This window comes from Thermobia domestica, chromosome 3, assembly GCF_964235325.1.
Source record: "Thermobia domestica chromosome 3, izTheDome1.hap1.1, whole genome shotgun sequence".
Lineage (NCBI taxonomy): Eukaryota > Metazoa > Arthropoda > Insecta > Zygentoma > Lepismatidae > Thermobia > Thermobia domestica.
The window spans coordinates 262612879-262625047 of record NC_137456.1 but is presented as its reverse complement, the minus strand read 5'-3'; the positions used below and the strand labels follow the sequence as shown (position 1 = coordinate 262625047).

The 12169-nt window shown below is 37.6% G+C and overlaps 1 protein-coding gene across 1 annotated transcript in view; it reads right to left on the bottom strand.

Moving 5' to 3' along the window:
- The window catches only part of LOC145681037 (relaxin receptor 2-like), a 262579-nt gene that overhangs the window by 231290 nt on the left and 19120 nt on the right, over positions 1–12169 (bottom strand). The gene's annotated exons all lie outside the window — the stretch shown is intronic.

Sequence of the window (12169 nt, the reverse complement as noted above, 5' to 3'; positions counted from 1 at the left end):
ACTTGGCAACGATGATGTTCAAAGAGAAAGTAGAATTTTTACACGACGAACATATTTCAGGTTATTCACAAATAATTAAGAGATAAACTGAAAATAGTTTACAATATATATATATATATATATATATATATATATATATATATATATATATCGGGTGTTGCAAAATAAGTGTTAAAACTCTTGGGAGGTGACTCCTGCCATTGAGACAAGAAAAAAGTTCTCTTGAAATTTCGGCTATCAGACATAGTTTCGGGTCTACAAGGTGCCGAAAGCGTGGGAAAATGACTTTCGGACGCCAATAGTTCGGAAACTATCCAACATAAAGAGAGCGGGTAAAAAATTCACTGAAGAAGTCATACCTGCTGTATTGAATTTTACATGCTTCACAATCCTACCATGCACGCGCAAGGGATTCTCAAAAGGAACGTAGGGTGTTCGGATAATCTGCCAAATGAAAATTGGTCTAAACGGATATGAATTGATGGGGTTTCTACCAGGTAACAAGAATTCGTTTGTATTAAGTCGATATCTGGAACAAATACAAAATGGCGGACATTTTCATGCTCGTTGTGTGTGGTTGCATAATCGCCAGGTACGGATGCTGGTCAACAGTGACGTTCTGAGTATTAAGTGTACCGAATTTGTACTCAAATGCTCTAGAAAGACATCTGAAGAGTCGGTAGAGCACAATAGATAAAGCAGGGTGATTCACATGTGTGGAAACACAACGAAAATTGCCCAGAAATGCAGTCATACTAAGTAAACGTGAGTTCAAATCGTTGGAAATGTAAGGAATAACATCAAGAACATGGAAGCGATTGCCAATTGACCAATAATATTCCATCAATCCGATGCAATATTATCTGCATGGTTACATATCAATAAGGATGCAACAACTGAGGTCAAGTTGAAATTGTGCAAGGGGACTCACAAAGAAACTGGGTAAACTAAAGGAATGCCACTAGTGGGATCGCATGATCGATTTTGAAATGTGGCCAATGTGTGTATTTATATCAACATGTAGCTAATGGACAAATGTCAACATGTCCCATTACTGCTGAGACACGGTCTAATGTGCAATACTAGGAAAATAACGTTGTACATTCTGCTATTTGGTGGAACGGAACTAGAACACGATTGTATCAATGTCCCTCTTTGTTTGGGACATTGTCCCACAGTCGACACATATGAAAAGAAATCTCTTAATTCATGGTTCAAATTCTGATAAAGGGTAAAAATAACAAACTTGTATTATGTCCCACGTCTTCTGGGACATATGACGTACTCAAAAACTAGGGAAATACCTCCAGAAATTCGCATCTTACACAACAGTGCACATGCCAAGACAAAGACGAAAATGAACCAATTTGGCAAATGTAACACTACTGCTGGAATACCATACATATGGAATATAAAACGACATGAGAAATAGGAAGAAATGTCTTAAAGCTCTGATTGTTTACAACTGTGTAGTAGAATTAACAAAATAAAACACACAAGCATGTCGGGAGGCTGTACAAGAGCGCTTGCCAAACAAAGTGGGTACTCCTCAAAGAAATGAATACAGAGAAAGTGATTCTCCCTCGAAGCCTTAGGGCTAGAGCGCTCGCTTTCGCTCGCGTGGTCGCAGTTTCCAATCTTACTGGGAGCCCACGTCCTTAGATTCAAGACTTGAGTAGTTATTTTCCTATTTTTCGCACGTGGGACGGTGTCCCAGCAATAGTAGGATATGTTGACATTTGTTCATTAGCTACATGTCGATATCAACACACACATTCGCCACATTTTAATATCGATCATGTAATCCTACTAGTAACATTCATTTAGTTTATCCACTTTCTTAGTGAGTCCCTTGCACAATTTCAACTTGGTCTCAGTTGTTGCATCGTTATTGGTATGCAATGAGGGCGCGGTGGCTCAGTGGTAGAGCGTTCACCTCCGGTGCTCGGGGTTCTTGGTTCGATCTCAGTTCTCGCCGTTTGAACTTTGTGGTGGACAAACACCGCGCTCGTGGGTTTTCCAGGGGTTCTCCCGATTCCCTCCACTGTCTTCATTCCACCATCTCATTCATCTCTCATCATCACCGTTTCCTTTAGCCTAATTGGCATAATCGTGGGACGTAAAATTTAAAGATTTTATTTCATTTCTTATTGGTATGCAACCTTGCGTATCGTATTGCATCGGTTTGAGGGAATCTTATTGGTGAATTGACAATGGCTCTTCATGTTCTTGACGCTAATCCTTACATTTGCGACGCTTTGAACTCACGTTTACTTAGTATGGTTGCATTTCTGAGCATTTTTCGTTAAGTATTTCCACACATGTGAATGTTAAGTGTTTCCACGTTGTGCTCTACCGACACTCATTATGTCTTCCTAAAGCATTTGAGTACAAATTCTGTACACTTAATACTCAGAACGTCACTGTTGGCCAGCATCCCTACCTGGCGATTATGCAACCACACATAACGAGCATGAAAATGTCCGCTATTTTGTATTTGTTCCAGATATCGACTTAATACAAACGAATTCTTGTTACCTGGTAGAAGCCCCATCAATTCATATCCATTTAGACCAATTTTCATTTGGCAGATTATCCGAACTCCCTACGTTCCTTTTGAGAATCCCTTGTGCGTGCATGGTAGGATTGTGAAGCATGTAAAATTCAATACAGCAGGTATGGCTTCTTCAGTGAATTTTTTACCCGCTCTCTTTATGTTGGATAGTTTCCGAACTATTGGCGTCCGAAAGTCATTCTCCCAAGAGTTTTAACACTTATTTTGCAACACCCCATATATATATATATATATATATATATATATATATATATATATATATATATATATATATATATATACTTGAGTTGTTCCAAATTTCCCTTCTAGTAAGGACTATGTTTGGAATATATATGATACTTCTCTTATTCATAGAATTTTCTATGTGAAAATTTTGTAATATATTTTATTCTGTAAAAACTATTTTTGGAAATTTTATTGATAGTTGGCAACTCTGACATTTGTAAGAAAACTAAGGATGCGCACGAGTCGAGTCGAGTCGAGGTTTAAGCCTGTCTCGACTCGTCTCGAGAAAATGTCTCGACTCGTGTCTCGACCCGAAAATATGTTTCTGTCTCGACTCGAGTCTCGACTCGACTCGAATTCGAGTCGAGACAAAATGTATGAGTTAAAATATACGCACACATCAGCAAGATCATTATGATTACCTACCTAATTGTCAGTATGTCGACCTTTGATACGGATAATAACGGCGACATGCAATGGTCATTGCTAGGTCGCTGGAGAGAGTTGTCACCATATATGCACTCACAGGTTACCTAATTCCTGTAAATTTCGGGGAGGGAGCGATGCGCCCTGACGTCACGTTTAATCACATCTCAGATTTGTTCGATTGGGTTCACATCCGGCGAGTTGGGGGGCCAGAACATCACTTGAAACTCGTTCCTGCGTTCCTCGAACCAATCAATCACACTCCTGGCCTTGTGACATGGTGCATTATCTTGTCGAAAATGCCACTACCGTTAGGAAACATGGTCGTCATGAAGTGGTGTACGTAGTCTGCAAGCAGTGTGCGATACTCCTCGGCCATTATGGTGGCTTGCTCGAGCTCCACTAGACCCATGGATGCTTACGTGAATGTTCCCCAGATAATAATTAAGCCGCAGCCAGTCTTCTTTGTCCCACACTAAAGGTGTCAAGGAGCTGTTCCGTTGGAATACGACGGATTCGCACACTCCCATCGTCATGATGGAGAAGGTATTGGGATTCATCAGATAATGCAACGCTCCAGTCAGGCCAAGGTCCAGTGGCGATGGTGACGTGTTCATTTCAGTCGTAGTTGCCGATGTCATGGTGTTAACATTCGAACATGAATTGGTCGTCGGCTGCGGAGGCTCATTGTTAGGAGTGTTCGGTGCACTGTGTGTTCAGATTAGTGTTGTTTATTTCTGAAGAGTCAAAGGTATTGGGGGGGGGGTTCAAATCCAACTTGAGGATAAATTCTGTTAAAATTTGTAAACTTGTCCCCAGAATAACACTAAATTTGCACAAAAATCAGCATTTCGGGGGATCCGGACCCTCAAATCTTATCCCCTGCGTACATTCCTGTTGAAATATATACGTTTTATAGCCTATTTCAGACAGCAACTTAGCACTCACATGGTCCTCGACAATTTTAAAAAGGCGACTATATATTTTGTCATATCTGGAGATAACTACTCAACGTATTCTGTACACTACACACTTATACGTACGTTTAAGATTCAATTAAAATTTTCATAATTCAAAAATATTTACAGCTTTCTTGTCTGCCACACCACACAATAAATCACACAACAAACTAAATGAAAGATACTTCATTGCTCTAAACATACCCCACGACGTCTTCCCGAAACCGAAGACGCTTGCAAAGTGTTCAGATTCCTAGGTTCTCTTGAGCCGCTGTGGTCGGAACTTCAATCTTTTCCACCTGTAACTGAGCACAGACTCGAGACCGCGACGAGTTAAGTTGCTTCTCAATGCGGAAAAAAACTAAGATTTTAGAGTTGAGTTGATTTTAGTTTAGCGTCCCGTTCAGCAGCGAGGCTATATGAGACGTGGACCTACTGATTAACGTGGAATCCGAACCACATGAGCTCCCGCCGGGAATCGAACCCGGGTCTCCCACGCCAAAGGCGCCTACGCTGACCGCTTAGCCACGAGGGAGCTACTAAGATTTTAGACAGAAAGCTTGGTTTACTAAATTGCTTTTCTCAACGTGTCCGCAAGTAATAAAAGTGAGCGGGCTTCGATATCTAAAGAAGTTTCAGCCAAAGAATACAAAGAAACAATAGCACAATAATTTCGATAACATCTGTGTGGTGCTTTAGTAGGCTATTATAAAATTGGTAGGAGGAAAGGGTAGTTTGGACTGCACCCGAGGCCAATACAAAAGACTCGTAGCCGGCTTGTATATATAATTGAATGTAAATTTTATATATATGTGTGTATGTGTGAAAGAGAGAGAGAGAGAGAGAGTCTGAGTTTTGCTCAGCGTCCACTTTTTCCGTATTGCTTTATTTATCTCAGGGATTCAACCCTCAACTTTCCATCTCTAATAGCAATTGAATTAGCGACAGACGAATTTGTAGGAATTATTTTGTTGTGAGACGTCAGTCTCTTCAGAAGAAAAATCTGGTCGGTTCAGAGCCTTTATGGTTTATATTACCATACGGAAAAGAAATGAACAAAGGGAAGCGTGAGAATATACCAGCGAGCGAAAGATCCCTGAATACTATTAACTGGCTTCAAGAAGGAACAAAGATTCACAGCTCTTTCTTCACAAAGAAAAAGGAAAACGAAAACAACAACAACAACAAAAGAAAAAAAAAAAACTCGGATTTTCAATAAACCTATACATTTACTATTTGGTATTTTTTAAAGTTCTTGTCAACCCATTTTTAAGACAGAAAAGGAAATATTCCGCTACCACTAAAAGGTGCCGGTATGCCATACCGTTGCGTACCACCAGAAAAAATCGATATATATATATATATATATATATATATATATATATATATATATATATATATCCTCCCCCTTCCCCAAGTTGCATGGTTGAATTTGAATTTAAGTGGCCGGAAGTGTCACTGTTCATCTCAGCGACCCCGAAAACTATCGATTCAACACTAATATCGCTCATTTCCAATAATTTTTATATATCTCCTCCGTCCTCCAAGTTGCGGGGCTGAATTTTGATTTAAACGGCATCGGAAGTGTCATTGTTCATTTCAGCGACCCCGACAATTATGGATTTGACACTAATATCTGTAATTTTCCCCTCTCCCTTTCCCTCAAGTTGCACCTTCAAAGTGAAATGATAAAAACCAGCCATCCCGAACCTCATCTATGTGAAAATTTTTAGCGAGTTCGGTCTGATGATTCAAGAGTTATTAAGTTAGAAACACAGCGACTTTCAATTTGGTTGTAATAGATAATCTGTCGCACTAGAAAACATGTATTTGTTTACATAGAGGATTTTGTACCTAAAGTTTACATAAATGTCTATATTTTATTTATTTATTTATTTATTTATTTATTGAACAAATTCCCAGATACAGCATAATTGTACCATTTTACACAGGGAAATGTCGACAAGACGGAAAAGAAGAAAAAATAAAAAAATAAATAACAACAACAGTAATATCAATAGTATCAACAAAAAATGCACAAGTAATATTATTTGGCCAGCACGCGGTTTATTGCTCTTTCAAACACCGGGTAGCTCGAAAAAATGTCCACCTTACTAGTTAGATTATTATAATAGTTTGGTACTCGGTGAAAAAGAGACCTCTGTACAATTGTCAACCTAGTTCGTGCAACATTTTTATAGGTGGGTATTCCGGGTTCTGCGGGAAGGGACACGTAAGGATAGTTGTTGAATTAGGGTTTCTGTTCTTAGTTTCCCATTAACTATCTTATGAAGAAACTTCAAATCAGAGTTATTTATGCGTACTTCCGGCGTCTGGATATTAAGATATCGCAAAATTTCCTCCTTAGGTAATATTCTAAGTGGGGGTACACGAAAACGTACTATTGCAATAAAGAAATTGAGATCAGCCTCAAATCTAGACAGATGTGTAGGTGTAATATTTAAAATATTAAATAATAGTAATTATACGAGTATGTTTTAGTGCATGAGTATTAGTGAAATTTGCGTACTGCTCTTTCTCTTAAGAAGTAATTTGGTTAAAGTTAACAAAACTTCACCAGGTCAAAGAGCATATTAAGAACTCAGTTTCATTCAAGAGACCTATTTGATGCAATAGAAACACTTCATGTTGGTAGGCTTGCATGTAACTGTAAAAGTTCTGTAATTAATTCACATCCACGAATAAACGACATAAGAGAAATAAGCGCAGACTATTAATTTTCAACTAGCTGAACCTGCACTCTCTACACAGCTCATTACTTATATATGAGCAAGAATTTCCTTGTCATTTCTCATATCTGTACATGTCCCTTTACAGATACAAGTGAAGGACGCCTTCATTAAAATCGGCAAGATGTATCATAAAGGGGATTTTTTTCGATTTCTTTCAATATCTTGCACCATTTCCAAGATTTGAGCCCACTTGTGGTTGGAATTTCTACTTTATATATGACCAGTGTTTTCTTTCTTTTTGCATCCATTATGTAACAAGTAAATAATATTTAAAAAAAAAAAACTCTCCAAACAATGTAGATTCATCTTTGACTGGAGAAATTGTTATCCTTCGTTTTCTTATCATTTGGCCATGAAACAAATATCTGAGAGATATACAAGAGAGAGACATATACAACTATGTGATGTTAGAATATATAACTCGTAGGGAATGATGCCTTACTTTTTCAAAAATTTCAGTACCTCTAGTGTACCCCTAAAAATTTAATAAAGAACTAATGGCTATGCTTTTTTAAAAATATATATTAATTAGAACTGGATAATTTACACAAAATTTGGAATCGACCAATGAAAACGGCACTTTTCTAGCACTTGTGGGTTCAAGATCTCATTGCTGCAAGGACTGGAGACAAACATATAAACTTTTCTATGGGGTCAAGCATATACGCATAAATCTAGTATTCTAATATATAGATATTAACTGGAATAGTTTGATTTTCGAGTGCTATTTTTTAATATTCCCAATATGAAATTTTTGAACTTATATTTTTCATGGGTTTAAAAAAATATATCATTACAAGTAAAATTAACCTAATACAAACTTTTTTATTTTGTCAATTTTTCCAATTTTTCCGGAAAGAAATCAATAAAAACGTTTTTTTACCAACAGGTTCGAAATTTCCGGAAATTTTAGAACACTAGTTTAGACACACTTGTACTTTGCCCAGCATTAAACTTTGATGTTAGTTCCGACGCAGATCGCTCCTGTTCTGCTTTACCAGTCTGCTCAGTCTACGACGTCCGACATATGTAATGAGGTGGGGGCGCCCAACACCTCGAAGTTTGGACGTCGTTTCCCCTTGATTTCTACACTTGTTGAAGACACTCACCACAACACTCCTCGAACATCTGACAAGTCCTCCAGTTTCCGAAATTCTCGTGCCGAGTGTTTCTGAGTGAGTACTTTCTTCAAAATAATATTTAAAATTATAGAAAGATTTTCGAGACATTCGAGTCGAGTCGAGATTTTTACGAGCTGTCTCGACTCGACTCGAAAATTCGAGTCGAGAAATACGTTTGTCTCGACTCGTCTCGAATTTTACAAAGTGTGTCTCGACTCGAGTCGAGTCGAGTCGAGATTCGAGACATGTCTCGACTCGTGCGCATCCCTAAAGAAAACTATCAATCTCGCGTAATTGGTTATTAGTATGGTTTATTTTAACATATGCATGAGTTGGCATTCTGCTGTCAATAGGATATGAGAAAAATGAAACAATGCGGAGATAATCCAATAATTTAAAGCATGAAAAGTAAGAGAACATCGCCCCCTCCCCCCTCTTTGCGAAGTTTCCCCAAGGTTTACAGAGTGGCATTGATCGGATTCGAAATAAGCTCCCCAAAATCATATTAGATCAGCTGAAAAACCTTATATGTAAATATATAAAATATGATTCATCAGCTTCTCCCCCGTACTATCTGGATACTAGGTTATGAAATTAGATCACTCAGGAAGGGGTATTTCTACTGGTGACTCTACAAAGTTTTCCATTGTATAATAGAAATATAGTTAGTGGATATAAGTTTGAAGCTGCTTTCGTAGTTACCCACCAGAGCATATACATCGCATTTTAGAGCTATCGTTAGGTACAGAAAATCAATTTAGCTAACTTTTACGTAATGTACTACCATGAGCAAAATAAATGACGCGTCTCTTTATTTTGAAGTTTTTTGAAAATATCTCCGTTTCCTTTATATGTTCGAAATTTCGGAAGGTTTCCCCATCAGGACAGGTTAATAACAAACCCGTTTTTAATATTTGTGTTAGATATTAGCTTAAAATAAAGAAATTAGAAGCAAAAAACATTAAATCGACAGAAATCTCGAGAATTACCAACTCTGCTAAAGTGGGAAATTTTCAAGAACGCGAGGGAATTCTGCAGTTCAACACGAAGCAGCGACATCTATGTCATTGAGAGAAGCGTGGATTAGATATACAAACGAAAATTTTAACGAAATATTTTTAGTATGTCTTATTATATGCATTATCAGCGAACTCCAAATATATGAATCTATGCTAAGTATTAACGTATAGATAGTGCAAATAGTGGAAATTACCTATGGAAAAAGACGAATTGTTAGCCCAATCGTAATGAAAAATCGTCTTTACTGTAGAACAGGTTCAGCTTACGTAAGAGAGCAAATAGCTCAGTTAGATAAAGCAACGAGTTTGTATACCGAAGGTAGACGGTTCGAATCCCGTGGAAGTACTGTTGTCATTTTTATCACTAAGGTTATTTTATTTATTTTTTATTTGGGAAAGAATCAAATTGTAACATATGTGTAAAACTCATGACGATACCAAAAAAAAAAAAAAAAAAAAAGAGAGAGAGAGAAAATATCGTCGCATTTGCATTAGTGTCTCTAATTTTTGTTTGCAAACAGATTCGTAATTATTTCCCCTGTGCTCACTGATGCATAACGAATGTTTTCCAGTAAATGTTAATTCTAATTTGGAGAATTTTATAGTTTCACAATGTTTCTCACTACATAGTCTTTTATCTACGTGTTTGGGTATTTTGATAACAGATTTCCCTATTAAATGTTTAATTTTCTCTATAAATATTTGTCTTAAATTGAAATTGTTTTGAATTTACTACATAAGCAAAGTTGCCCGAAGGAGGGGAGCTCAAGTAATAGATATTCTACGTAAAAGCAACCTATTGTAGAATGATGATGCTTCTTACCTTCAGCACATAATCTTAACGTTAGAGTGTCAGAGAGAGAAAAATCCTGGTTTTTCCTCCTCTATGACCACCCATCTTAAACCTCTACATATCATTGTTCGTCTCACATAATTTCGGCTCTCCAAAGACATTCATATTTATTATTATGATGATGATGATGATGATTATTATTATTATTATTATTATTATTATTATTAATGAATATGCCACCCTTACATAATGTTGTAACTTTACACATCTTAGTTTAAAGTGCTTTCTTTAGTAATAATTTGAGCAACCACGTCACAAAATTTAAAATGTATGAGGGGGCACGACGTTTTATTTCCCCTCCTCTCTTTTCAGCACCCTCCAACAGAAGGTATATAATTTCTGAGAAGCAGGGCAGACAAAATGAATAAGAAATATATTTAGAGCATCCTTTCCTCCTTCGTGAATGTAATTTTTTATCCTACTGAAGACAACCCTAGGCCGTTATAGTTAGGTAACAAAAGAAATACCTAATATATTTATAGCGCCCCTTATCTGTAATATTACCTCTTCTTTATTTGTTCGAGGCTTCCTTACACAACCAAGGGTGACAAAATGAATAGGAAAAGTGTCTAAAGATTACAAAAGACTTTATATTTTGTCAGAAACAAGGCAGTATATACACAACATTGCTTTCGTTAACAAGTGTTTCACCCTTGAGTCGCTTATAAAATTATGCAGAATAACTTTTTCGATCATTGTTCTAGAGGGATTTGTCCAGGATGGTTTGGTGTCGAGCTAATAACGATAAGTATTTTTATTTACATCACTGTTAAAGAAATAGCAAACCTTCTGAAAGGAACTTACTTAGGAAACAGATCTTCCTTCTACTTAGCCAGAGCCCACTCTGAAAAATTGCATCTGGCATTCTGAGTGAAAGTTCTATGGGACTATTAGAAAAATATATTCCCGTTTTCACGCTGATGGTAGAATTTCTTAAACAGTTATTGAATTACGTTCGAAGGGTAGGCGTAAATAGCGCCCCCGCAACAATGTGGCGTGGGGACCACACAAGCTGCAAGGCCAAAAAATATACAGAAAGTACGCAGGGGTGGAGCAGGCCAAATTTTCACACGGGCAAAGTGACTTTTTGGCGCCCTTCCCCTAGTAGTAGCCTATATTTTACATTTTATCATAGTGTTTTTAATAGTTTAAACCAGGAGCGTCATTTCAGATTTTGCTTTGGGGGGGGGGGGGCAAGACCTCTTGAATAAGTAAAATTTCGCGTTTTTCACTGATTTACTACTATTCTAATGATAAAATCTATATACATCTCAAACTCACGAGGGGCAAATGCCCCTCCCTGCCCTCCCTAAATGACGCCCCTGTTTTAAACCCATTTTCAAAAAGAAATCCATTACCTAGGAAAAGTCCACAAAGAATATGGCCCGCTATAAACAATACCAACTCCACCCCCCCTGGTCTAGTGGCTAGCACGCCTGCCTTCTGTGGTACCGGGTCCAATTCCCAGTGGATTACTGTTGAACGATAAAAGTGGTTCGGATTCCACTATAATTAGTATCCACATCTCCCTTGCCCATTAAGGCATAACCGTGGAACGCTAAACTCAAGCAAACAAACAAACAATACTTAATTCCCGGCACTCTTTATTCTACATGCCATCTCTCAATTTTTCGATACAGCCCTCTTAGTACTATGAAACTCTCTTCTTCCATAGTGAAATGGAAAAAGATCATATAATTGCCACTACTTTACAAGAATATAAACCAAAAACGTCAGTAGAAAGCACATTATAAAATTTACTTTTTGAGGCTCGTTTTGGTGCCCCTCTATCTCTGGCGCCCCGGGCAGTCGCCCGGCCCTTAGTCCGCCCTTGAAAGTACGGACGTATAACTAAGGACTGCGGAGGAGAGGTTAACCTTCATGTTATGCCACTGGTTTGACGTGTTTGAAATGTTCAGTAAGTGATCAGTTGGTGAAATAATTTCGACGGTTACTGATGTTTAAAGTTTAGCTAAGACAAAGCTACCTAATCAAATACATTTGATATCGCGATGTCACAATTTGATTTTTCCTCACATAAAAAAGATAAAAACAATAGTAATAAAAACCCTTACTCGTACTGGGCTCCTAACTAACTAACAACCTAATTCTTACAGACTAGTTGCTCTGACCAACTGAGTTTCGATTTCTTACGTGAAAGAAGTCTGTTATATTAAGAGGCATGCTTTTCATTATCAAAACTGTTCGAAGTAATACGAACATGGCTTAAGAACAGGG